Below are 27,357 nucleotides of genomic sequence, written 5' to 3'. Positions count from 1 at the left end.
GGCCATGACCGGAACTAACTATTTTTATGCCACTAACAGCACAACTTCCTGCTTCCCTCTTTCCCTGTAACTGTGTGCCCATCGTGTGAAACAAATGATCTGTACAATTCAAAAATTACATCAGAAAAGGGGAATCCAGTTTTACTTCTCGAATGTACAATTTAATGCATAAAGAAACGTGTTTTTTCATTGGGAGAGATGGTTTATTGTGTTCTACGTACAAACTTAACCATGCATACATTGGGCAGAATTTTGCCGTCGGTGAGCTGGGGGCGGGGCCTGCTCACCAACATGTAAAATGACGTGGGATGACGTCGGGCGGAACCCCCAACGTCATCCCGCCCCATTTAAATTTTCAGGGAGGCGGGGGCACAGCAAAATCAGCTGTGCGCCTGCCGACCTGTCAATGGCCAATTGAGGCCATTGACAGGATCATTTAAACAATGAAAGGACCTGCCCGTCCAACCTTAAGGTTGGCAGGTCGGCCGGGAGCCCCAGGCGGCAAATAGAAAAAACATGAAACCTCACCCATCGGCGGGATGAGGTTTCATGCAGGGTTTTAAAAAGTTTAATAAAGTTATAGTGTAAATTATGAACATGTCCCATCTCATGTGACATTGTCACATGAGGGGGACATGTTAAGGAATTTTTTTTTTTCTATTTTTAATCTTTCTCAAAGTGAAAGCGATCTCCCTGAGGCTGCACTTAGCCTCAGGGAGATATGTGTTCTTTTGTGTGCATGCGCGAAAGAGCGCACTCTTGCTTTTGGGGAATCCCCCTCCCGCCTGCATAGGAAGCGCATAGCGCTTCCTGCTGGATGTCACGCTGGGCAGGCCTTAATTGGCTCGTCCACGTAAAATGGCGGTGCGGCCCACTTCTCCGGCAGGGATCGGCTCCCCGCCCGCCAGAGATTGGGTCTGGTCCGCCTGCCCGACAGGCAGAAAATTCTGCCCATTGAATTATATATTGAACCATTCACTGTAGTCCTAAGAGGGCATTGACAACCCATGGACTTCCAAATTGGATTGGTCCATGATTATGCTTGGCAAAGTACTGCAGTGGTTTGCTATTGTCTTCTGACCACGAATCTGTCCTGCTCTTAGCACCTGCCATCAGGCACAATGGAAGGATTTACAGACGGATAATCAAGCTGTTTGTCCACGTTACAAACATACCTTCTGGGGCCATCAAGTCCTGAAGTGGGACTTGAACCCAGAGCTTCTAGCCCAGAGGTAGGGATGCTACCGCTGCACCACAAGACCGCCATTTCTTTATGGTACTTATAAAACTACATCTGATTTATTAGATCCATTCATACATTTAAAAGCATGTTGAAAATTGGAAATTCTTTTAGTCACCTTGCTCTTTCTGAAGTCGGTGAATTGCCTGGGTTACAGATCTGTGGGTACTGCATCCCGAAGTACTTATTGGCAGTAAGTGCTTTTGCATAAACTGATGCTGTGAATGGTGCTATATGAATGCAAGTCCTTTCTTTTTCTTTCTTTCTTAAATGTGAACTACAAAATGCCTCTTTTTTGATTCTCTGTTTTCCAGAACTGGTTATCAGGAAGTAAACACAAATAGGCAACAACCTCATTTCTCTTCTGTTTGCCGTTCTTTCTCCATGCTGAATTCTGCAGGACCTTCAGAGGCAGGAAGGCTGACAAAATCACATGGGAAGGCATCAAGTGGGTGCCTGATGCCTTCCCGCAGCCATGCCATTTTGCCAATGGTGGGAAAGCTGGCAGAAGGCCTGCCTGCCCACAGGCCAATTGCTCCGCTTAAGTGGCCATTTAAGGGCCTTTTTCGCCTGCACTGGCATTTTACCAGTGGCGGGAAGTCTTCCTTAATAGAACAGAAGGCCTGGCAGCAATCTCTTCATTTGGCTGTCGCTCATTAAATCAGGCCCCGGGTCCTACAGCCTGTTGAATCAGGCTTGTTTCCCACCCAACCCACAACTTTCGGCCCTATGATGGGACTCCTGCTGCCTCCAGCAAATCTTGGCCAGTGTTTCCGAAATCGGAACTGTGTTGTTTTTTGTGTTGTTTTTCCCTCCCTAAACCTTTCCGTCTCTTCATCTCTCTCCTTTAGACACTCCTTAAAATCTACCTCTTTGACCAGACTTTTGGTAACTTGTCCAAATGTCTCCTTATGTAGCTCAGTGCCAGTTATTTGATAACACTGCTGCGAAGCCCCTTGAGACGTTTTACTATGCCAAAGGTGCTATACAAATACAAGTTGTTGTTTCCTTTGGCTCTGGACATGCGGATCTTATGGAGCTGGTGGCACCCACAAGGAAACGTTTGCAATTGCTGGGCATCAGGAAGACCAAGAAAACCAATATGAAAAGAATTAATGATGGGGCACCACTAGAATGAATGTGCCATCTCCTAATCTGCAGCAGCTCGGTTGACTGATCTGATGCATTGAGCTGTCATTTTAACTTATTATTGTAATAAAAATAAAACATCTATCCTTGATATCTACTGGCAGGAATTCCGCTCCTGTCAACTTAACCCCCTAACTAAAAGGGTTCATAATAGCTTGAATACCACAAAAGAATGTTGATATCTGTTTTAATTTAACATAATCTTAAATCAAACAATATTTACTTGTAACCACAGGGGGTACTGGTGTTGCTGCACAATAACAGCAACAAAGGGGCTTTTGTCATCTTTTGGAAGATGTTAGCATGTGTCAAAAAAAGTCATTTTCCCCCTTTGTTCCTCTGCTCGGTCGTGGGATTGCATGAAACGTGGCCATTTGGTTTCGGGAATTAGGTTGTGGAAGCAGGTGAAAGTGTGTCTATTGGTAATATGCAGCCATCAAATATCTATTCAGATGTTAATGTTAGACCCTTCAGGCACCATCTGCCGTCCCAGTGGTTCAGGCCTCAATTGCTCGTGATGGATCCATTGTATTGTGCTGGGTAGTGCACACATTAAGTGAGCAAAGTCTGCTGTGTACTATACTCAACTTTAATTGCCTGCATGTGTTTGCATAATTAGCAACTTTAATAATTTTCCTGCCATTTGCCAAATGAGGTGGAAAATAAAAATGATTTCCTTTTAATTAGTTCTATGTCATACTTGGGGGGTCATTTCTTTTGTTCTATCACTATCATCTGGAAAATTGGGGAGGTGCTGATTGGTTTATGCGAGGTCTGTGCGACAGATAGAATTTTATCACTCCAATTGCTTTATAAAATTGTTTTTTAGGCGGGGGGGGAAGGGGGAGAAGAGAATTTGAGATTTGAATAGAATAAACGGTGCTTTTAAAATCATGCCTGCTTCATGAAAGCAAATTTTGGCAAGCATTTTTTTTTTGTCTGTGTACCCAGCGTGAAACATATCATAGATCCAACTGTAACAAAAGTAGTTTTTTGTTTTTTTTTCTAACAGAGCAAACTAGATTTGTTCAACATTTGTTTTTAACAAGCAAGATGCCACTTCACAAAATCTCTGCACAAGGGCCTCTGATAGTTCTCACAGGAAGAGGTGCAGAATCACGGAAGGTGGTCCCCAAAACACTGTTTGTAAAATCTTATGCCAGGAATTTCCTCGGGAGTCCCTTTGATTTTCCACCGTAACTTCGATGGGAGATTAGCGGAAATTCTGCTTTCGCGCTCTACCTGGCAATTTCCACTGCTCTTCCGAGGGATTTCCTGTTGCTGGATTCCCAAGTAATAAAAACTGAATTTGACTTATTCAGTTAGTGTGAACGAATAGCGATAATTGTAAATGGACAGTATTGCAGAACGTTATTCCCAACATGCCAGTGAAAATCCTGGAATCCCATGTAGTAAAAATAGGATTTGTTTGGTTCAGTTGCTGCTAGCCTTGCCCACAATAAACCAGATTTTTTTTTAAAATCATTGCCAGGCCTGGCTGCACAAGTCTCAGGTACAGCTCTATTTCTGTTACTGTTTTCCAAAATAGGGTTGTTATGTAAAACCTCTAAATATCAACAAGTCTTCTCAAGTTGTTGTAAAGCTTTTCATAATTGAGAGGCCAGGTAATTGCTAAAGGGAACACCCTTTTATTTATTATTTCATAGGCTGTGGGTGTCACTGGCAGGGCCAGCGATTGTTGCCCGTCCCTACTTGCCCTTGAGAAGGTGGGTGGTGACCCGCTGCAGTCCATCTGGCGCGGGTACTCCCGCAGTGCTGTTAGGAAGGGAGTTCCAGAATTTTGACCCGGAGACAGCAAGGGAACGGTAATATATATCCCCAAGTCAGCTTGGCGTGTGACTTGGAGGGGAACTTAAAGGCGGTGTTCCCATGCATCTGCTGTCATTGTCCTTCTCGGTGGGAGAGGTCACAGGTTTGGAAGGTGCTGTTGAAGAAGCCTTGGTGATTTGCTGCAGTGCATCGTGTATACAATGCACACTGCTGCCACTATGGCTTGAATTTTCCCCTCGCCTGGTGCACGCCATCGGCGGGCCCAGGAGCGACCGGGAAACGGGCTCCCGACTGCAATCGGGCCCCCGACCATGATTTCACACTGGTTGGTCAATTAACGGCCAACTAGTGTGAAATGTGCCCTGAGAAAGGCTCAGCACTGCCGGTGGGGACGGGAAGAGTGAGGGCGCTGATATCACCGCGGGTGCTGGTGGGCGCTCCCACTGAGCTCCCTGGAGGCAGACAGGTGCCTCAGGGAGCTGCCGACCTCCAAATAATAAAATAAAGCACAAAAAAACTGCAAAAAATGTCCTTGCAGCACAATCAAGCACCTGAAAGCGTACCTTACAAAACTGCTGTCCCCAGATATTTCTTTTTATTTTATTTCCTAACGGAGATTTCATTCCGTCCTTGAGGTTTCATCAAAAATGTAAAGGCCACCTGGCCGATTGGCCCATCCGCCAACCGTAAGGTTGGACAGGCTACGGAAAACCGTCCAACAATTGCGCCGTTAATGGGTTTAATTGCCCGCTTAATTGTCGGTGGGCGCTCTTCCGACTGCCTCGTGCACCTGCCAAGCAAAAAATCGCGCAAGTGCATGGTGACATCAGGATGCTTGCCCAACGTCACATCGCGCAGTTTTATGCCCGTTTGGGTCCGGCATGCGCCCGTCCGTGGAATGTAAAATTCTGCCCTGTGTGTCGATGATGGAGGGAGTGAATGTTTAAATTTTGCGATGCTGATCAAGCGTACTGCTTTGTCCTGGATGGTGTTGAGCTTCTTGAGTGTTGTTGGAGCTGCACTCATCCAGGCAAGTGGAGAGCATTCCATCACACTCCTGTTATAAAATGGTTGAAAAAGAGCTTCTATTGTAGTACAATTGCAATCATGAATTGTCAGCAGGGCATAATAGAGAATGCATAGTCCAGTGTACGTTATTTAAAAGTATAGAGGGAGGGTGAGCTTGACATAGAGGCTTACAGGTAGTTCAAGAGTTGGTTCTGTTGAGTCCTATATTTAAGTATGCCATTGAGCTGCCTGGTGCCTGAAAATGTATATTCTGCTAGCTTATTTTATTTGTAGATAACAAGTAAATTAGCAATGTCAATGGTCATCAGGTCTCTGTGGCTGCAATGCTACAGCTATGTGAACTTCCAAATATTTTATATTCAGACTGTCCTTTCTTATGCTACAGAGCAGAGAATAATGAACATTGCCTCTGTACATTACAATGTAAGACAGAATGGGTTAGGTGTAACTGAAAGTGAGTGTTACTTTGTGTACTGGGTCTAAAATGAGTACCAAGTCATGATAGAAGGCCTGTTTTTAACTTGAGATGCATTTAGGGTAGGTGGGCTGCAGGGCAGGAGGAAAACCCCCAAAGACTCCTTAGTATGAAGCTTGCACCAAAATTCAAACAGCTCAGTTCTGATTCTCGTCTAAGATCGGCAGGAATGGGGATTGGGAATGGAGCTGGGGATTGAAGAAAATGGTCCCAACGAGGTGGGCAAGGAAGCAGCAGGGTTGTGAGCTGGGCAGGTATGAGGGGAAAGCCCAAGGCTGAGAATTCCCAAGGTTTCCGTGTTGAACCTGGAGAAGCACTTTCTAAACTTGAACAGGCTAATACTTATCTGGGTCTCTTCTTGATCGATGCTGCTTGCCACCAGCTATTGGTAGTGGATCTGAGATTGTGCACAGTTTGCACTTTTCAACATTAAGATTACGTCAGAATCTGAATCTGTCAATGAGCCCGCCATTTCCATATTTATGAGGCCTTCACCTGTCCGTGGTGGGCAGCCTCTAGGATTCCTAAAACCCAAGAGTTAAAATCATGGGGTGGTGGAAATGCATTGAGAACTTGATACAATTCCCCTGACCACCATTTTGATTACCTGCCCCATTGCTTAATGTTTGTAATTTCCTGCAAAGTGACTTCCCCAGTCACAGTTGAGTCATGATGGAGAGTGGCCAAGCAGAAGCTGATCTATGTAGTGTCATCTTGAACTAGGCATGTCCTATTACTGGCATAAACTGAGAAGCAACTCTTTCTGTGCTCTGAGCTATGGAAAGTAACTGCGTTGGGGAGACTTAAACCTATGCTCCTTTATTTTTGCTCTTGCTTCATCCCTGAATTGACCTTAGTTTTACAATAATTCCTAGCCAAAGACATCAGAAATTGCTTACAACTGTGTTTTCTTGAACTACATGACTTAAATTTGTATTGTTAGTTTATACTGATATTAAGCCAATACCTTTAGAAAATTACCAAATAAAGCCCAAAAGTTTAAAAACTTTGTAAACTATGGGTAGGTAGTCATCACGCAGCCATTTTATTCCTGTTTAGCCACATTTTATAGTTGACTGAAGCTCAAGTTTCCTGTTTCTATTTTCCAAACGGTACCTGAGAGAGCAGTATATCTCATTGGCTGAAAGGCGATTGAGAACTCCAACAAACCCGGATATTGAGGGGTGGGATGTGGGGGAAGGGAGATGGAATTGGCTTGATTTGGAAATCATTTCCTAATTATTTAAATATTTTTTCAGAAGTACCTCCTGAAAAGGAAAAACGTCTCTCTTCAAAATGAAAAGGCAACTCAACTACTGTATTTTCTCATTTCATTGTTTCTGAAAACTGAAACAGAAATGTACAATCAGACAAGGTTGGGGTGTTTATTATGGAATATTACTTCCCAATGAACCAGTTAAATTCAATTGACCCTTCCCATTCAGGTTAGATTGCTTTTGCAGCCCCTGCATTGATTCAATCAAAGAACAAGACAACTGAAGTTCACCAGTTGTTTGAAAAGCATTTAGCTCTTAGGAAGAACTGAACTTATTGGTTATTGCTGCTGCAAATTACATCTTGTCAGATCGCAACCCCCATGAAGTTTGACAAGGCCAACCACAACCATTGTTCTTTTTCATCAGGATTGATGTTAGTAGATGTGGAATGGTAAGGTCTGGCCATTGGGACTTTCAAATTGGAATCTGAGCTCCTTAGGGCAACTTTGAGCATTAGCCATGTATTTTATTTATTCAGAGAGCCAACACGACTTTTAGTATTAAAGATTTTGACATTATAGAAAATGTTGCTTTTTCTCTTGCCATCTCCCCACTCATATATATCTTTACGGACTGACTTGCGCTTAGGAAAGAGAAAATCTTATTGCTGTATCATCTCTAGAGCTTTTCACTTCGAGTGGATTCTGAGGGTAAATACAGTTTTATAGACTGGTGGTATTTATTCATTTCCAAGCAGTAAAGATGTTTTCTGTTACTTTTTTGTCTCTGATGTCACTGTATAAATCCTCCCTTTGTAAGGGTATATCGGTTAGCGTGAAGAATGAATGTGCCACAACTGATCTTGAGCGAACCTGCTCAGATCTTTTAAATCTGCAGCTGTGTTTAATTTGTTGCTTTCTGTTGAATTGTGTACCAATTGAGATCTACCAAAACATTCTGGTTGATATGTTTATAGAAGGGACCTTACATATTTATTTTTATTCTCTGGAAAGGAGAAGTTTTTTAATTCAAGTGCAGGGATTTTTCTCAAGGATCACAGGAAAGAACAAAATATAATTAAAATGTAGACTCTTAGTACAATTGACCCACCAACAGTTAATATTGCAAAGTAATATAGAAGATTGGCTTGGCTATGCATATGCATTGGTCACCTAACCTAATATCCTCATATGTAGCTATGTGTCAAATTGGTCTGATATTGACCCTCTGTAGCACCTTGGGATGTTTTACTATGGTAAAGATGCTATGGAGGTCTTGTGGTGCAGTGGATAGTGTCTCTATCTCTGAGCCAGGAGCTCTGGATTCAAGTCCCACCCCAGGACTTAATAGTATGGAAGATGTGGTCATTGATGTGACCAGACAGGTTGATTATCAACCTGTAAATCTTTCTGACAAGCTCCCTGGTCAGACATCTGTAGTAGACAATGGCAAACCACTACAGTAGATTGCCCAGTATAACCATGGACCAACACAGAAGTCCATGGTTGCCAATGCCCTTTCAGGGTCTGGTACCTGGAGAGAGAGCTGTTATGTAAATGTAATTGTTTGAGGATGACAATTAAGCTGTACTAGTAACTAGACTTGTCAGAAAGTAGCTGATGCTAGTTAGTGTTTAGTTTCATTTTAATGTTAAAATAAACCCTAAACACACTTGCAGCTCATCACCACCAATTAGGCCAGTGACTCCCACATCCTATGAATGAAATAAAAATAAAATTGGGGCCTGGGTGACTTCCTACCATTTATAACTAAACATACTGCAGAGGGGTGAGCTGAAAATTGAGTTTAACGAGAACCTCCATTTATAAAATCTGCAATCTTTTGCATTTGTATAACACCTTTAACATTAGTGTCCCAAGGCACTTCACAGAAATATTATAAAGCAAAATTTGGCCCTGAGCCACGTAAGGGAATATTAGGGTAAATGACCAAAAGCTTGGTCAAAGAGAGAGGTTTCAAAGAGTGTCTGTCTTTGAAGCAGGGAAGTGAGGTAGAGAGACAGTGAGGTTTAGTGAGGGAATTCCAGAGTTTAGGGCTTAGGCAACTGAAGGTACAATCACCAATGACGGAGTGATTAAAATGGGGGATGTTCGAGAGCATTACAGATATCTCAGGATTGTGGGGCAGGAGGAGATCACAAAGATGGAGAGAGGTGAGGACATGGAGGGATTTGAAAACAAAGGTGAGAATTTCAAAATCGAGGCATTAATTAACTCGGAAGAAATGTGGGTCAGCGAGCATTTGGATGCTGGCTGAATGGAACTTGGTGCAATTTAGGACATGGTGGCAGAATTTTGTGTGACCTCCAATTTATAGAAGCTGGAATGCGGTAGGTTGGCTACCAATGTGATGGTATAGTCTAGAGGTAAAAAAGGCATGAATGAGGTTTTCACCATCAGATGTGCTATGTTAGTGGTGGATTTGGGCTATGTTATGGAGGTGCAAATAGGCAGACTTAACAATGGCACCAAAAATGTGGTCAAAAGCTCATCAAGGTCAAATATGACACCAATATTGTGAATAGCTGGTTCAGCCTCTGGAAAGGGATGAAGTTGGTGGCTAGGGAATGAAGACAATGGGCTAGGTTTTCCCAATGTTGGGACCAAATGGGGATCCTGAGCTTGCACTTGCTGTGAGGGAGACTGGTTTAGGGATACTTCTGGAGGTGGCCTCCTAATTGGCTGCTTCTGATCTCTCAGTTCAATTAAGGATGATGGGCGGGTTCTTGATGCTGCAACCCAATCAGAGGGCTGGCAGCTCTGAGTCCTTGGCAGCCCAAGCAAGAGAGGTGGGTGATGCTGAAGCAGGTAGGAGATTGTGAGGGTGCCTCATGGAGGTAGCATTGGGGGGGTGGGAGCGGGTGTGAGGGGGCTAAGTTTGAAAGCACACCTGCCTTTGCTGCCTGCAAACCCCTGTTTGGGGCTTGGAGCCTCTGGCTATGTATTCCTCGGCCTACCAGAGGGAGATCACCTCCATGGAGCTGGTGGCCTTTGTACATGGTGGGGAAAATGGCAAAATGCTGACGGGTCCTCTAGGTCGTCCTAATTTGGGCCTTGGATATGTTAATTGTCTGCCTGCCTCCATTCTGCAAATACTGGAAATGTTATATTCCGGCAATAGTACTGAAGACTCGTGCTCCAGAACTTGCTGCGGCCCCAGTCAAGCTGTTTCAGTACAGCTACAACACTGACATCTACCTAGCTATGTCATAAATTGCCCAGGTATGTCCTGTACACAAAAGCAAAACAAATCCAACCTGGCCAATCACTGCCCCGTCAGTCTACTCTCCATCATTAGTAAAGTGATGGAAGGGGTCATCAACAGTGCTATCAAGCGGCACTTGCTTAACAATAACCTGCTCACTGACGCTCAGTTTGGGTTCTGCCATGGCCACTCAGCTTCTGACCTCATTACAGCCTTGGTTCAAACATGGACAAAAGAGCTCAACTCCCAAGGTGAGGTGAGAGTGACTGCCCTTGACATCAAGGCCGCATTTGACCAAGTGGGGCATCAAAGAGCCCTAGCAAAACTGGAGTCATTCGAAATCAGTGGGGAAAACCCTCTGGGTGGTTGAAGTCATATCTAGCACAAAGGAAGATGGTTGTGGTTGTTGGAGGTCAATTATCTCAGTTTCAGGACATCACTACAAGAATTCCTCAGGTTAGTGTCCTAGGCCCAACCATCTTCAGCTGCTTCATCAGTGACCTTCCTTCCATCATAAGGTCAGAAGTGGGGATGTTCGCTGATGATTGCACAATGTTTAACACCATTTGCAACGATTCAGACACAGAAACAGTCCATGTCCAAATGCAGCAAGACCCAGGCAATATCAAGGCTTGGGCTGACAAGTGGCAAGTAACATTTGTGCCACACAAAGAGATAATCTAACCATCGCCCCTTGATATTCAATGGCATTACCATCACTGAATCCTCCACTATCAAAATCCTGGGGGTTACCATTGACCAGAAACTGAACTGGAGTAACCATATAAATACTGTGGCTACAAGAGCAGGTCAGAGGCTAGGAATCTTGCGGCGAATAATTCACCTGACTCCCTAAAGCCTGTCCACCATCTACAAGGCACAAGTCAGGAGTATGATGGAATACTCTCCACTTGCCTGGGTGAGTACAGCTCCAACAACACTCAAGAAGCTTGACACCGTCCGGGAAAAAGCAGCATAATTGATTGGCACCAAATCCGCAAACATTGACTCCCTCCACCACCGATGAACAGTGGCAGCAGTGAATACCATCTACAAGATGCACTGCAGAAACTCACCAAGGCTCCTTTGGCAGCACCTTTCAAACCCACCACTGCTACCATCTAGAAGGACAAGGGCAGCAGATAGATGGCAACACCACCACCTGCAAGTTCCCCTCCAAGCCACTCACCATCCTGACTTGGAAACATATCACCATTCCTTCACTGTCGCTGGGTCAAAATCCTGGAACTCCCTCCCTAACAGCACTTAAGGTGCACCTACACCATAGAGACTGCAGCGGTTCAAGAAGGCAGCTCACCACCACCTTCTCAAGGGCAATTAGGGATGGGCAATAGATGCTGGCCTAGACAGCGATGCCCACATCAATAAATTAAGAAAAAAATTCAGCGGACAACCAACTGATCTCCTTGTCCACTGCTAGGAACCCTGTGTGGTGGCCGGAATGTATTAGGGAAGCCAACCCAATATGGCTCCCTGCTATTTTCCTGGCCTCCCCATCTCCAAGCCTGCCACCCTGAGGTCAGGAAAATTCTGCCCAATGGATTTGATCTTTAGAGTATTTAATTGCAGGAAATTTCTGCTCACCCAGTACTGGATGTCAAATAAGCAGTCTGATAATTTGGAGACAATGGAGAGGTCGAGAGGGGTGATGGGTGAGGTATAGCTGGGTGTCATCGGCGTGATGCTGCATTTTTCGATTGTGTCACCGCCGGACAGCATGTAGATGAGAAATAGAGGGGGGCCAAAGATTGACCCTCATGCGAGACCAGAGGTGACTGTTTGTGAGTGGGAAGAGAAGCCATTGCAGGTGATGCTCTGGCTACAATTAGACAATAATGGAAGCAGGTGAGGGCAGTCCCACCCTGCTGGATGACAGTAGAGAGGCTTTGGAGGAGGATGGTGTGGTCAACAAATGGTCAACCATCAAAGGCCGTAAACGGGTCAAGAAGGATGTCACATAGGATGTCGTTTGTGATTTGGGATCCATTTTGGTACCGTGGCAAGGACGGAAACCTGGCAAGAGTTTCAGCCATAGAGTTCGAGGAAAGATGGGCAAGAATTTGCGAAATGACAATGACGACGAAATATTAAAGGGGCAGAGGCATTTGTAATTAATTATTTTCCCCTTTTCAATGATTTTTAGTACTGGCTTTTTATTTTGTGCTTCTATTGGGTCTCCCTCCTTTCGACTTGTTTTTGCTCTCGCTCTTTAGTTTCTGGTCTCAGCACATGGTTGCTATCTCTCTGAAATATTGTGTGAAAATTCCCTGTGAAGGTAAATTCTTCAATTACTGAGTTTATATGAGATTTCAGCAAAAAAAAAATAGTGCCATAAGAGCAGACATAAAATGGAGCTAGGGAACAACTAGTGTATTGAGCAGAATCCCTGGCCAATTGGTGGGACAATTTAAAATAAATGGTGAAGGTTATTTGGAAAACACCCCAATTGTATTATTTTATAGCTGAAATAGGTACATGATGAAAGCAGACTTATTGGGCACTAGAGTAAGTTAAGTAAGGCACTTGACTTTAATGCCACCAGCAGTATCTGAAGGCCTTGCTGTACTACATGGCTATATGCAAAGATTACTGGCTCTGCAGATCCCACATCTCATTGATCTCAGCCATGTGATTGCCTTGCAGTAGGATAATCCATCTACTCTGCCACAGCTTTTTCTTTCTTGATGCAATGGCTCACAGGTGCTACATCCTCAAGCCAATCCTATTCTTCACTTCCCTCTTTACCTTTAACAGGCCTTCTCAAGCCCCATCTTTTTGACCACGTATTTTGTCACCTCTCTCAACCCTGCCACCATATTGGGTTTCTGTTTTTTTTGTATTCCATGAACCTTCTACAATAAAGCACTTACTAGTGTTGTTGTTTAAGATGGATAATCTCTGCTGCAGGTTTCGAACGCAATTCAGTGCATCTTGATCCAAACTTGCTTTCAAAAGAAATTATACAATTTTTCAGGAGGCCACAGTTTTGGCTACAGGCCTACATTCTTTTATCAATTCTGTAATGAGTCAGCTGATGAAAGGACATTGGTGGTGTTGTACTCATAGGACTGGTGCGAGAGAGAAACATGGAGCATTTTTGCAGACTTCTTCACCTCCAGGGGAATCTAAATCAAATCTGTTTTGAGACCACATCTTGCTATGTTTGTGTTGAATATGGAAAGGTTTTCCAGTTTCCTGAGCGATTAAGAACCACAAAGATGTGTTTTGTCCTTCTTGCTTCAGCTTTGTAATATTCATCATCATGAACTAGTTGCGCACGTTCTTTGCATGATTTCAGTTTCAAGGGAATCATACAAATATTTTTAAGAGCTTCATTAAAAACCCAGAAATCAGCATCTCCACTCTAAACAGTGTTCTCTAGTTTGAAAAGGGAGACTTTTACTGTTAACGGATCTTTGGCGGTTGGTGCTTAGGAAGAGCTATGCAAGAATGGCTTGGCTGGTTATTGTGCCCTGTGACTTTCACTCCTTATGGGTCCCCAAATGGTAGTTTTGAAATGAAATGGAAGTAAATCATTATCTTCCCTGTTCTGTGGCACAGGCCAAGGGTGCATCAACGTTTTCAAACAGAGCTACCAGATACTATGTAAAAACAAGCTTAGAAAACACAGCTATTGAAGAAATAGCCAACAGCTCATCCGCTGCAATAGATGCTTGTCGGTAATTGTGCTTACAAAATGCTTACCTTGCCCTAAACTAAATCATTACCATTATCATTATTACACCAAGCTCACTTCCCTTTTAATTACTTATTTTTCTAGTGGAAGAAATGTATCTTTAACAAATGCCCCGGTTGTCCAGGAATCCCATTTAATAGTCACCTGAACAGGTTACCATTTCTCACTAATCACACAAATAAGGACGTGGATGTTACCTTTTTTCCCAGCAAATCCTTATTTGAGATCTGCCATTTCCTATTCCGTTCATTAAGAATTTTATCAAACATTCCTATCCTATCATGACAAAAGGGTTTTTATTTTTTTTAAAGATTTGATACCCTGTCATATTTTCTAAATTTCCAGATGGGTGCAGCAAAAAAAAAAATGCCATCCAGCCCGAAAACGTGGCATTTGGAAGAACTTCACTAAGCAAAGGGTTACTTAAAAAACAGCTTGTGTTTTATTTTAGTAAGACACAAATGAGAAAATAGAAAATGAAACTCTCTTTAATTTCCACCCCCCCCCCCCAACCACTCTGAATCAGGATCACCACCTGGCATCTACCAAGCTGTCGTTTCCAGTGCAGAATCTTAACACGGTAAAACAATGGTGAACAGACCCCAATACATAAAACATGCACACACCAATCACTTGCTCTCTGCACATTCTCGGCCCAGCTGCTGAGGCCTAGAACCTGCACCTGCTCCTTAGCTCTGGCTCACAGCCTTGCAACCACTAACAGGCTTTCCGAGATAACTGTTATATTCAGCAGAACCACGAAAACAAAGAGACACTAACATGGCCAAGTATTTCTCTTTTAACCCTTGAGTTCCAAAAGGCCATTTCAGCTTTTAAAAACGCGCAGGTTTGTGGATGTGGCATTTGGGCAATTTTGTTTTGTTTCTTGTTTTTAGCTGTCTTAGAGTGACAGAATATCTAAAATTGAGTAATGTACAGAAACAAAGAACAGCTCTTAACTCAGATTATTTTTGGACTAAGCAATAGCTGATGTTTCTCATTGTGGTGCAGCAATTGCCTCTGCAGCCATTTAAAAAGGCTAAAATGCTCAGCCCTATTCGCGCAGCCTTACTGTTTGTTTAACTGAAATCTTGCTACCAGCAATTTCTGCTCTGAATTTTGTGCCTTGGCACGTCTCAAATGACAACTTGCTAAATTTGTTGAGGGAATGCTGCACTGTTGGAGGAGTCATCTTTCAGATGAGATGTTAAACCGAGGCCTCGTGCCCTGTCAGGTGGATGTAAAAGATCCCATGGCACAATTTTGAACAACAGCAGAGAAGATTTCCCTGGTGTCATGGCCAATATTTATCCCTCAATCAACATAACTTAAAACAGATTATCTAGTCATTATCACATTGCTGTTTTGTGGGACTTTGCTGTGCATAAATTTGCTGCTGACAAAGTATTTAATTGATTGTAAAGCAAATTGGACATCCTGAGGTTGTGAAAAGTGCAATATAAGTGCAAGTCTTGCTTTTCTTTAGTGAGGATGTCACCCAAAGTTAAAATTCCCCACTGCGTATGTTTGTTGAAATCCATGGGTTTGTGGGATTTGGCTCACAGGTGATCCTTGGAACTTGTCATGAATGTCAGTGGTATGGCTGATTCCTTCAGCCTCTATCTACAAGTCAGTAGCAAGATAGGTCAGATCATGTAAGCTCAACACCTAACTTCTATGTAGTAAATGCTCTTTGTTGTAGCTTTTGGGATGTTATCATGCTTGGCCTTTTTTTTCCATTTTAAAAGCACCTGCTTCAGAAACAGTTCCACAAACCTGGGATACATCAGCTAGTAACAGTGAAAGTTCACCTTTGGGTCTATGCCATAGATTAATTAAAAGGATACAAGAAAGCTCACTAAGAATGATCAGAGCTTTTGACGCCATGCTCATTTTCAGAGGCAGAGAGATGGATTTTACGCTCCTCCACTGACAGGTTTAAAGAAGTGTTGAGGGAGCCGGGTTCTTGTTGAATCCAGCAGGGCAGTCTGCCTGCTCTGTCCCCACTGCATTTAAACCAGTGGTGGAGGTGGTGTTGGGTGGACTGCCCTTCAGTGGGCCAATTGAAGCCTTTAATGGGCAATTAACTTAAGGGCCTCATCCTGCTGTTGCTGGGATTTAACTGGCGGTGGGAGAGACCCATGCCAAGTGCCCATCCGGGCAGGTTTCCCACGATAGGCTGGTGGGCAGGGGCTGATTGCTTCTTAATGCGCCCCATTCTTTGGGGTCTGCCAGCTTGGCACCCAGCGAAACCCCCGAACACTTACTCGAATCCTGATCCAACATGTACCACATGCCTCTGCCCCGAAGTGCTGGACGACTGCCATTTCTGATAGGCTGGTAGCTTTCTGTGGCAGGACTTCCTGAATCAGGAGGGTAGAGGTCCTGCTTCCAATCTATTAAATGACTGCAGGGCAGCCAGTGTGCCAGCCTTGTCGTGCTCACCCCCTGACATTTTAAATGAGGGAGCAGGGAATCCAGTGCCTCATATAGTTCAGCCAATAACTCTCTGGATTGGCAACAAGATAGTATAGGAATTCTAGATGTTAAACCACACTCAGCATGACTGAATAAAATCAACAGTGTGTGTCCTTCGAGCCAGTAATCTTTAATCACTTTTCATGAAATGCTGTCAACTGTTAGCCTCTTGGCTATGATGAGCCTATGATTTTGTGTTTCTGTTTCACAAACTCGAGCCACAACCAGAGTAGGTACTGTATTTAAGCAATTCTGCCTTGTTTCAACTTGAATTTCTTTCTGTTTACACACCCCTCACTTGCAAGGCAGGGATGAGATGAATTGGAGAAAGTTCTAGGCTTGTGAAAATAGGTGCCACGATGTCACGAGATTGCAACTAAATTTGGAATGGTCACCGAAGTGTTAGCCTGAATTAGTCAGCATGTAAATCCATTCCAATAATTCCCAGTTGAAGGGTGTTTCCTTGTTGACTTTGCTTCAATACAAGCTTCTTTTGTGCAGTGAACATGTCCAGACCCTTCAGAATGTAGACACCGTAACATGTACTCAATTTAGGAAAAAATTGATGGGTTTTTCTAATCAAACTGGTTGCTGACTACCACATTTTTGCATTCTCTCTCTTGTAGTTTTCACAGTTGAATCTCCAAATTTCACAGATTAGCAGGAAGACTTTTTGGGATATCAATTTGCAGTTGGACTAATGCCACGGTTATACTATATTTCAGAGATTGGCTCAGACCCAGAAATTGACATCCAACGTCTCAAAGTCTACTAAGTTGACTTACAGGTTTTGAACGTTATGTTGCTGTAAACATAAGCTGCCCTAGGCTGGGTTTCATGATGGCGCAGATTACTGATTGGCATGGATCCTTCCCATTGAAAGCAACTTCTCCTGTACTGCCCATAACACCTCTTAATGTCACTTCCTACGACATTTATGAAATTAGACAAGTGACTGCACGGTGAAATAAAAAAAAATTAGCTCGGATTTTGTGAGGTGCGGGCAGGTGATTGCGAACTGTTAGTGCTCACCGTCGTTCCCTTCAGAAGTTGACCCCAGTGTGCAGATTAGTACGGAAATCTTGATGTTGCAGTCTATCTGCGCTCTGGCTTCTGACACAGGCAGACCTGCATCCCCACAACACAACACCTCACCCGCTTCGGCAACCACTGCCCCTCCCCCCCCAAATCAGTGAGAATTTCAACTTCAGCTGACCCCACATTGCTGTTTGCGCAAGGTGTCATTTTTAATGGGGTTTTTAATGGTGATGCGATTATTAATAAAATTTGATGAACAACAGAAATTGACCTGAAAAGCATAATTTTATGTTCATTTGAGTGCTATTAATCAACAATTAGTAGATTTTGTAAGCTAAATTTTAAAAATGTTTTGTCAGAATATTTTAGCTTTTACCTTTACCCCATGTGTACAGCCCAGTCTTTAACTTGCTTTATGCAAAAAAAAACCCCATGATTTTGTGTTAGTGTTTTTGTTTCCTGTTTGGTGTTCTGTGCAAATCCTTTAATGTGATTGGGTGCTTGGACAGCTGATGACATGACTGCTGCTCGATGTTCAGAAGTCCCCAGTAAAAAAAAACACTGCAATCAGTTGCAGGATCACGGCACAGTGATTTAAAGGTGAAATTCTCACCAGTGAGCTTGCTAGATATCAGCGAGTCCTTCTTCTGGGTCAGTAGCAAGCACCCTTCACTGTTGTGAAAACTCCAGACCAGTATATATTTTTTTCCATGAGATTCTCCAATCAGTGTACTATTGCACAACTGGATATTTCCCCACCCCTACCTGTCCTTCCAGGTATTGCGGTAGCATCCCTGCTCCATAGCCAGGAGCTCTGGGTGTGAGTCCCACGCAGGTCTTGATGGCTGCGTTATGAACACACCTTCCTTGGTCAAACAGGTTGAGTATTAATCTGCAAATCCTTCCAATGCATGCTAATGGCTGCTGGTAAGAGTGGGAGAGATTCCCGGTGAGTCATATGATGGAAAGAAAGTTGAAGCCTCTACTATCACTATCCATAAGTTCCAGACTATAACCTGCATGTAAAAGTGAATGTTGCCGCACAACTTGAACTCCCTGAGTGAACTGTAAACCATCACTGCCTCCCTTCCACCATTGGTGGCTGTGCTTTTAGCCCATGTTTTGAATTCCCCACTTAAGTTCCTCTGCCACTCAAACTCCCTCTCGTCATTTAAGGCCCTCATTAAAACACACCTATTTGAACAAACTTTTGATCATGCCTCCTAATATCATCATCTTTGGCTCAGTGACTATTTATGGTTAAGCACCTTTTTACTGCGTGTAGGATGTTCCTTTCTACACATGAATTTGCGAGTCTATGATCGTTTGCTTTAAGACTAAGGATAATGAAGTGTAAACATGACAAATCAGTGCAGGAGGAGGGGGCCAAGAATGCATTCTTGAGGGACATCAGAAGTAATTATTCTCCAGTTGGAAGAGAAGTGTTTCCTGGTGATGCATTAGCTGTGTTAGGGTAGGTAGAAGTGGAATTGCACTAAGACAGCCTCGTGGAGCAGGACACTGAGGGATGGGTGATGGAAGAGGGTGGTAATTGTATCAAATGTCATGAAAAGGTGATGGACAAGAAAGGATAGCAGGCTGTGGTCATAGTCACAATGTCATTTGTGACTTGTAGAGTGGTTTTATTGTTGTTGACGAGCAGGAAGCCTGATTTAGGGAGTTTCGAGAGAGAGAAGGGCACTGAGCAGGGAAGAAACACCATGTTGAAGGAACTTAGAAATAGAGATCCCATAGTAGTTTGCGTTATCTCCTTGCCATTTCCATTGAAGCTGAAGAAATCACTTGCTAACCTCTAATGTTTTTCTGACTTTGTGTGCACACTAAATGTAGCAATATTTCAGCATTTTCTAGATTGATCAGCAACTTTGTATTGAAGGTTAAAATTCCACATTGCTTTTCTTTTTTATATGTATCCCTAAAGGCATAATGGATAATTCAAATTAGACAACTAGAGTAATTAACCATGTTACAGCCTTCTCTTCATTGATGTTCAGAATTGCTGGTAACTGGCCTGTTCTGTTTCCATGAAATGGAATGCCTTCCACAGTCAGTGAAGCTCCACAATGTTGCAGAGGAAGTGGATGGTGACACCTGATCACTTCCATGGAAGCCTAAAAATCGATATAACACACTTTTCTATGTCAGGGAGGGGAAAGGCCTGATGATTTTGGGATTTTCTGTATAAGGCATCTTCTGACTTTAGAGTTCTTGGGACTGTATAATGGGGGGAGGGGGGAGAGACATTCTATGAGAAACAAGCAGTGCTGTTATCGCACTGGTCCAGAGCTAGTATTTAAGTATAAATGAAGTGCTTCCATCTTAAGGTGTGGAATAGCTTGTTACATGGGTGGATTTGTTCAATAACTTCATTGAGCGGGATTTTCCGCGCCCGCCCGCCCGCTGCCGCGATCTTCCGGTCCCACCACAAGTCAATGGAACTCTGGCTGAGGCGCCGCCAGACGGGGTCGGAAAATCCCGGCCATTGTTTCCCTTTTGTTAATTGTTCACTTTTTCCACCGTCTTCATTAAAATGTAATTGACAATCCTTTGCAGGGGGTGGTGATAACGGGAATGTTAAAGAGTAAGATTGTTTAACTTTTTTCAGTGTGGCGTAGCAAGGACGAGGTTAGATAAAATATTTAAGTTCTTATTTTTTTCTAAAAAACTTTTTTTTTTAATTTTCAACTGCTTGCAGCCTTGGGTTTCTCTTCAGAACTGTGGCATAAATTGAAAACATTCAATCAGGCAACTGTGGTTTTGCTTATTAGGTGCCTCAATATTATAATATGCTCGCCATCACAACAATGCTCGGATGCAATTTGGTTGCATCCACAAGTTGGATAAAATATTCACTGTTCAGAAGAGATTTATCCTATGGGGGCCTGGATTTTAACTGGCATGAGATGAGGCAAGTGCCGAAGGTACCTGTTGGCATTGAGGATGGGGTGATCTTTACTCCAGGACTTCCTCTGCATGCTGCCAGTCAGCTGCCCACTTGGAAGTGGTGCAAAGTGGGGGCTGCAGATTTAAAAGTTTCAGGCTGCACTCTAGGACTTGAACAACACTGAACTCAACTTTACCTTGGCCGATACTTCAGTGCAGTAGCGAAGGAGTGCCCCAGTGTCTTTTGGATAAGATGTTAAACTGAGGCCCATGTAGGTATAGAAGATGCCATGGCACTGTTTGAAGAACATAAAGTTCTTCCAGTGTTATGGCTATCATTTCTCCCTTAATTAACACTGCCAGAAACAAACTGACTGGTCAATTAGTTTGTGTGAAATTGCTGTCCAGAAATTACCTTGGTTGCCTTCATGACAAATGATTGTACTTTGAAAAGGATTACTTGTTTGTGAAATATTTTGAATGCCTTGATAATATGTTGAAGCCCGACACATGTAGGTTATTTTCTTTCTTTTCTTCCCTTTCCCAGCCCAAATTAATTAGTGTTTTTTTTTGTTCTCCTGGCTGGAGAGTCTACAACTAGGGTACATAATCTCAGGATAAGGTGTTAGCCATTTCAGATTGAGAGGGGGGCCTGGATTTTCCAGGGCCCAGATGTAGTAGTCCCGCCACCATTTCCGACAGATACCATTTTCACCAGTCGGGGAAAGGGGCAGGGTGTGACTTGTGCATGAAGGAAATCCAACCTTGGCTGCGCCATTTGAATTCAGTGCTGAGTTCAAACAGACCCCATTTTTGCTGTTGCAAGGGCTGCAGTGTGGGAGTTTGAATTTTTAGAGTAGTTGCAAATTGAAGGGCGGATTAGGTCTGAAGAACTGTCAAGCCACGATGTTATTTAAATCCCCAGGCCTCTTTAAAAAAACAAACATTAAAAAGCTGGCTGCTTGCCTCAGTGACAGGTAAATAAACTAGAGCTGTGAAGCTATTTAAATTCTCAGCCGTTTTAAAAATTAAAAAATAGCTGCCTGTGTCACAGAGCTAAAAAAAATCTACTGTGGCAGTTGCAATAACTGTTTGTTAACATTACCCCAGGGGTTATCATTATGTCATTATTAATGCTTGGCTGCTTTTCACGACCAATAAATATCTCAGTAGAGAGCCCTAAGTTCACAATTTAACAACTCACAAGTTATTAACAGTATAACTATCTTTGTGAGGTTATGAATACAAGTCTGTTTTGTTTTTATAAAGAATTAAAGGCTTCAGGAGATTTAAATTTTTTGAATGGGAGTGTTTTAATACAGTAGAGGCCCTAATCGATATTTAGAACTTTCATTTTATTTCATCTCAACATGGCTTCTGAAATCTGCCAATGGTGGATACTGGGTGAGTTGGCATGGGGGGTGAAAAGGCAAAGGGTGGTGCGTGGGTTGGCATCATGTTGGCATGGGGCCTATAAGAGGCCCTTTGTGTGGGTGGGTTGGCATGGAGGGTATGTGAGGTCATTGGGGGTGAGTGGGTACATGGATTGGTATGGAGGGTATGAAGGGCCATTGGGGGTGGGTGGGGCATGAATGGGGCATGAGAAGTGGGTGAGGGAGTGTAAGGGTGAGAGCTAAGGGGCAGCTTTTGTGGCCATCTCCAAACAGTTTCCGGGCAGCAGGCCTGACTCCCGCATCCACCCCCCACCACCTCGGAATGAATATCCCATTATTTGCAGCACTTTTTCGCGAGGCAGGTGTGGCAGGCTAGGAATTTTCCTGATTCTCCGCACCCTGAAAGTGAAAAGCTGGGCCACAATCCAGGTCCTTGAATGAGACACTTTGGCGAAGAGGCATGACTTCTGTGAGTTTAATTCTTCTTTCCAGGGTACTCAATAATAGGATGGTTAGACCCCTCCCTGCCTGAAACCCTTCCCCTTTTTATTCAACCAAGATGCATCTTACAGCTTGGTGCTGGATCTTATAATTGGCCTAGTGAAAACTTCTGTTACATGACTAGGAATTTTTTGTCAAAACCCAGGAAGAAAGCAGATTTGCCATATCATATACCACAAACGTAACCTCCATTGGGACTTGCTGTTGGTAGCAAAATGGAGTCATGGAATCTTACAGTACAGAGGGAGGCCATTTGACCCATTGTGCCTGTACCAGCTCTTTGAAAGAGCTGTCCAATATATTCCCACATGCCAGAGTTTCCCTCTCAAACCTTGGAGATTATTTCTCTTTAAGTACACGTTAAATTGCCTTTTAAAAGTTCCAATGGAATCTAATTCTGTTACCCTTTCAGGTAGTGTATTGCAGATCTCCAGAATCGTCTGAAAAATATTCTCCTCATTTCTCCCCCTAATGGTTGGTGTCCAGAATTTTATGCGAAACCAGCAGAGGCCTATAGGGATTAGTAAAATCACCATGACTTACTTTTCTATTCAATGTCCCTAGTTACAAAACCAAGTATCCTATGTGCTTCCTTAACCACCTTCTTAGCTTTCCCTACAAACTTCAAAGATTTGTGATTACGTAGCTGAAGGTCCCCTTGTTTCTCCATCTCCCTCAAAATGGTAGCATTTAGTTTATATTACCTCTTCATGTTGTTTCTCCCAAAGTGCATCACTTCACACTTATCTGCATTAAGTTTTACCTGCCATGAGCCTACCCATTTCACCAGTCTGACTGTCCTCCTGAAGTGTGCCACTATCATGTTCGCCACTTACTACATTGCCAAGTTTTGTATCACCTGCACACTTTGGGCAGAGTTTAATGGGGTCCTCGGCAGTGGGGTGGGAAGCAAGGCGGGCTGGAGGGAGGGCAGAGTTTCTATCACCTTCACAACCTTATGGAATTCTCTGTGGTGGGGGGTCAAGGACAGCCTCCAGCCCAGCAGTCAATTGAGGACCTTAAGTGGCCAATTAATGGCCGCAAAGACCTTATACCTCTACCGCTGGCATCCTACTAGCTGGGAAGACTGCCCAGAAAGACCTGGTGGTTTCCCTGCCGACTTGGGTGGAGGGGCCTCTTGATCGGTCACTCTGTGGTCCATGGAGGGCCACCCCTACTGAAAAAAACCCACCCCTAACATCATCAATGATGTGTAAATTTTTGCACAATATTCATCAACCCTCTCTTATTTCCTCAATCCTCTCTATTGTTTCATCAAAGAACTCCAAACAGGCTAGTAAAAGTGGCTTGCCTTTAACAAATCCATGCCGGCTATCCCTTGTTAACCCATACATTTCTAAATGAGAATTAATTTTGTCTTTGTCAACAGTCTCTTGTAGATTTTCCACCATTCCCTCTTTCTGAACAGGTGTAATATTTGCAATCCTCCAGTACTCTCTCCAATATAACAAGGAGGACTGAGAGATTGTTGTCAAGCTTTTGCTGTCTCCATCTTGCAACTTGGGATACATTCCATCTGAACCAGATGACTTCTCAACTGTGAATGATGCCAGCCTATTTAGCACATCCTTTCTACCTTTTGTTAATTCATCCAATATCCCTACTTCCTTCTCCTCTGACATTAATTTCATCTTTTCTTGTGAAGACATTTACTCAGCTATGCCCTCTGTTTCTGTTGTAGGGTGGCCGAGTTGTGCTATTAATGATAGAGTTGATCTGCAGATGCTTCTTGGGTGGAAACATTAATTTTATTTATAATATACTCAGCAGCAACTACACAAGCTTTCAACTCCAACCCTATCTCTACACTGACTCCTGAGGTAGCCTGCGTTACTCTCCTATTGGTTACTACAGATCATGTGATCTTCCTTAACCAGTATTATTCTTAAAGATACATTACACACTAAATAAAACCATAAACCTCGGAAACAATCCATCTGGCCATGGTGACTTATCAACTTTCAAGGATTTCAACCCTTCAAGTATTTCCTCTCTCTTTATGACTATCCCGTCCAATATCTCGCCTTGTTCCTCCTGGATACTATATCTACATCCTCCCTTTCCTTTGTAAACACGGAGACAATATATTCATTCAAAACCCTTCCCGCAGCCTCTGCATCTACACACAAGTTTCCATCTTCATCTCTGATAGGTCCCATTTTTTCCTTAACTAACCTTTCAGCATTAATGTATTGGTAAAATATCTTTGGGTTATCTTTAACTTTATTTGCTCCCTGAAATTTTTCAAGTATACTGGCTCTCCCACAGTAAATCTTCCCTTGCCAGTCGTGTCTAGTTTTCTGGCTTCCCTGACTCCTTTCCACCTTCTCCTCTAGATTCGGCATTATTAAGCTCAATCTCGTCCTGAGACGGTGTTTCAACAATAACTCCGCAGGTGTGACATCTGTTGTTGTGTGAGGGGTAGTCCTGTAATGAAAAAGAAAGCATGCTAGTTTGGTTGTCAAGGAATCGCCAGTTAGCTTTTTCATGCTTGCCTGGAAAGTTTGAACCATTCTTTGGTCAGTCTGTTTGAGGAAGGGTGGTACGATGCAGTTTTCATGAGTGATACCATTGAGGTTGATAAACCATTGAAACTCAGTACTCGTAAATGCTGTGCCATTATCGGAAATGACTACTCCTGGCAGTCCGTGAATGGCAAAACTCTGACATAGTTTCTCAACTGTAGCAGCCGATGTTCGTGACTTCACCTCGTATATATGCAACCATTTTGAATGGGCATCAACAATGAGCAGAAACATTGTTCCCAGGAAAGGTCCAATGTAGTCAATGTATAACCACACCCAGGGTCTTCCATGGACATAATGGAGCTGTCACTGGCAACTTTTGCAGTCGCTGACATTGCACACAATGCTTTACTAAACTTGCTATTTTGCCATTGATCCGAGGCCACCATAGATAGCTGCATGCTTTGATCTTCTTTCGGGAAATTCCTGGATGGGCACTGTGCAGTTCAATTAAAAGTGGCTCCCTTCCCTTTGGCGGAACTATCACTCATGCTTCCCACAATAAGATACCTGGCTGGTTATTTCATGTCTTCTGTTGAAGTACAGTTTCATTTCATCAGATACAGGCTGCTGTGACCAACCATGTAGCACTTGTTCTTGTACCTGAGATAGGACTGGGTTCCAACTTGTCCAGTCTCTGATCTGTTGAGTACATGCCGACGAGGAGTCTAAGAAATTTAACAGTAAAACAAGTTCCTGTGGAACTGGGATGTGCTCATCATTTTCTTGGAAAGGCAAATGACTAAGGGAATTTGATTTGATTGCCAGGTCTATGTACAAAAGTATTTGTACGCTGCCACAATTAAAGCCCGTTGTTGTATTCTTGCTGATGCTGTGAGTGGCATAGCCTTGTCCTCACTAAACAATCCTAGCAATGGTTTGTGGTCTGAAATGATTGTAAAATGACAGCTGTGTACATACTGGTGAAATTTCTTGACACCAAAGATGATGGACAGGCCTTTTTCTGTCTGCGAATATTCCTTTTCCTCGGTGGTGAGCGTTCTTGATACGTAACCTATTGGCCGTTCCGTGCCATTGTCCATCTGATGAGAGAGCGTTGCTCCCACTCATGGGGAAATGCATCACATTATTTCGTCTGGTCGTAATGCACTAATAGATTGGACGAGTGCAACAATTGCTTCACCTTTATGAAAGTTTCTTTCTGGGGCGCCTTCCAAGACCAACGTTGGGTCTTTTTGAGTAGAGAATGCAGGGGGGCCAGCACTGTAGACAAATTGAGTAAGAACCGCCCATAATAGTTGATCATTCCTTGGAATGATTTGAGCTCTGAGGCATTCTTTGGCGCAGGTGCCTCTCTTATGGCTCTCACTTTCTCCTCAACCAGATGGAGGCCCTGTGAAGCTACCCAATGACCCAAATAGATTACCTTCCTCACTTGGAACGTGCAGTTTTCTTTTTTTAAATGTACTCCAGCTTGCAAGAAATGTTTTAAGACTTGTAAGTTTGCCAAATGCTCTTTTTCAGTGAATCCTGTCACCAATACATTATCTAAATAGACTACAAACTGGGCAGTCCCTGCAGTAAGCTTTCCATTGTTCTCTGAAAGATGGCACAAGCTGAGGAGACACCGAAAGGCACTTGTGTATATTGGTACAACCCGTTGTGGGTATTAATTGTGACAAATTCCCAGAAGGCATTATCCAACTCTAATTGTTGGTAAGCATGACTTATGTCAAGCTTTGTGTACATTGTCCCTCCTACCAACTTGCCATACAGGTCTTCGATTTTTTTCGGAATGGGGTGCCATTCTGGTTTAGCTGTTTTATTAACTGTCAGTTTGTTGTCTCCACAAATCCCTTCTCCTTGGTCGGGTTTAAGGTTGGGGACTATGGGTGCTTCCCATTCTGAGAGCTGGACAGATTGTATAATGCCCAGTTTCTCTAGTCTTTTCAGTTCACTGTCGACTTTTTTCTCACGGCATATGGCATCGGTCTCGCCTTCATGAAGCGAGGTGTTGCTTCTGGATCCACATGAATCTTGGCCTGCAGGCCCTGGATTTTACCCAGTTCGTCCTTAAAGACAGTGGCGTATTTTCTAAGTAGCTCTAGTAGCCCATTTGCTCTCAACTGGAAAATTTCAGTGCATTCTAATTTAATGTCCTTTAACCAATTTTGCCTCGGGAGGCTTGGCCCTTCACCTGCTACCACCATCAAGGGTAGCTGTGCCGAATGGCTTCCATAATGGACAGTTACTCTGCTTTTGCCTTTTACATGAATGTCTTCACCTGTATATGTTTTTAGCTTGGCGGCTGTTTCTTCTAAGCCTAATTGATGTTCACCATTATTCAGATATCTGAAGGTAGGTTCCCCAATTATTGTAGTGCAAGCTTCTGTGTCCACTTCCATTCTAACAGGTTTGCCATTTACTTTCACTGTGACAAATATTGGTTCGATCTTTCCAACTTTCAGATTAAACAATGCATAAATGTCTGAATTTGTTGGGCAAAATTTTCTGCCTGTCGGGCCCGACCCAATCACCGGCGGGCGCGGTGCCGATCGCCGCCAGCGAAGCAGGCCGCACCGCCATTTTATGTGGGTGGGCCAATTAACATCCTGTTCTATCTTTGTTGCCAGTTTGTTGTCGGGTGACCGAGTTGTGCTATTAATGATAGAGTTGATCTATAGATACTTC

At 43.3% G+C, this 27,357-nt stretch overlaps 1 protein-coding gene across 3 annotated transcripts in view; it reads left to right on the top strand.

Moving 5' to 3' along the window:
* The window catches only part of LOC144683928 (serine/threonine-protein kinase PAK 3), a 220,547-nt gene that overhangs the window by 18,999 nt on the left and 174,191 nt on the right, over positions 1-27,357 (top strand). The gene's annotated exons all lie outside the window — the stretch shown is intronic.

This window comes from Cetorhinus maximus, chromosome 8 (genome assembly GCF_964194155.1).
Source record: "Cetorhinus maximus chromosome 8, sCetMax3.hap1.1, whole genome shotgun sequence".
NCBI lineage: Eukaryota > Metazoa > Chordata > Chondrichthyes > Lamniformes > Cetorhinidae > Cetorhinus > Cetorhinus maximus.
The sequence above is the reverse complement of the archived record's forward strand: the minus strand, read 5'-3'. Positions and strand labels throughout refer to the sequence as shown.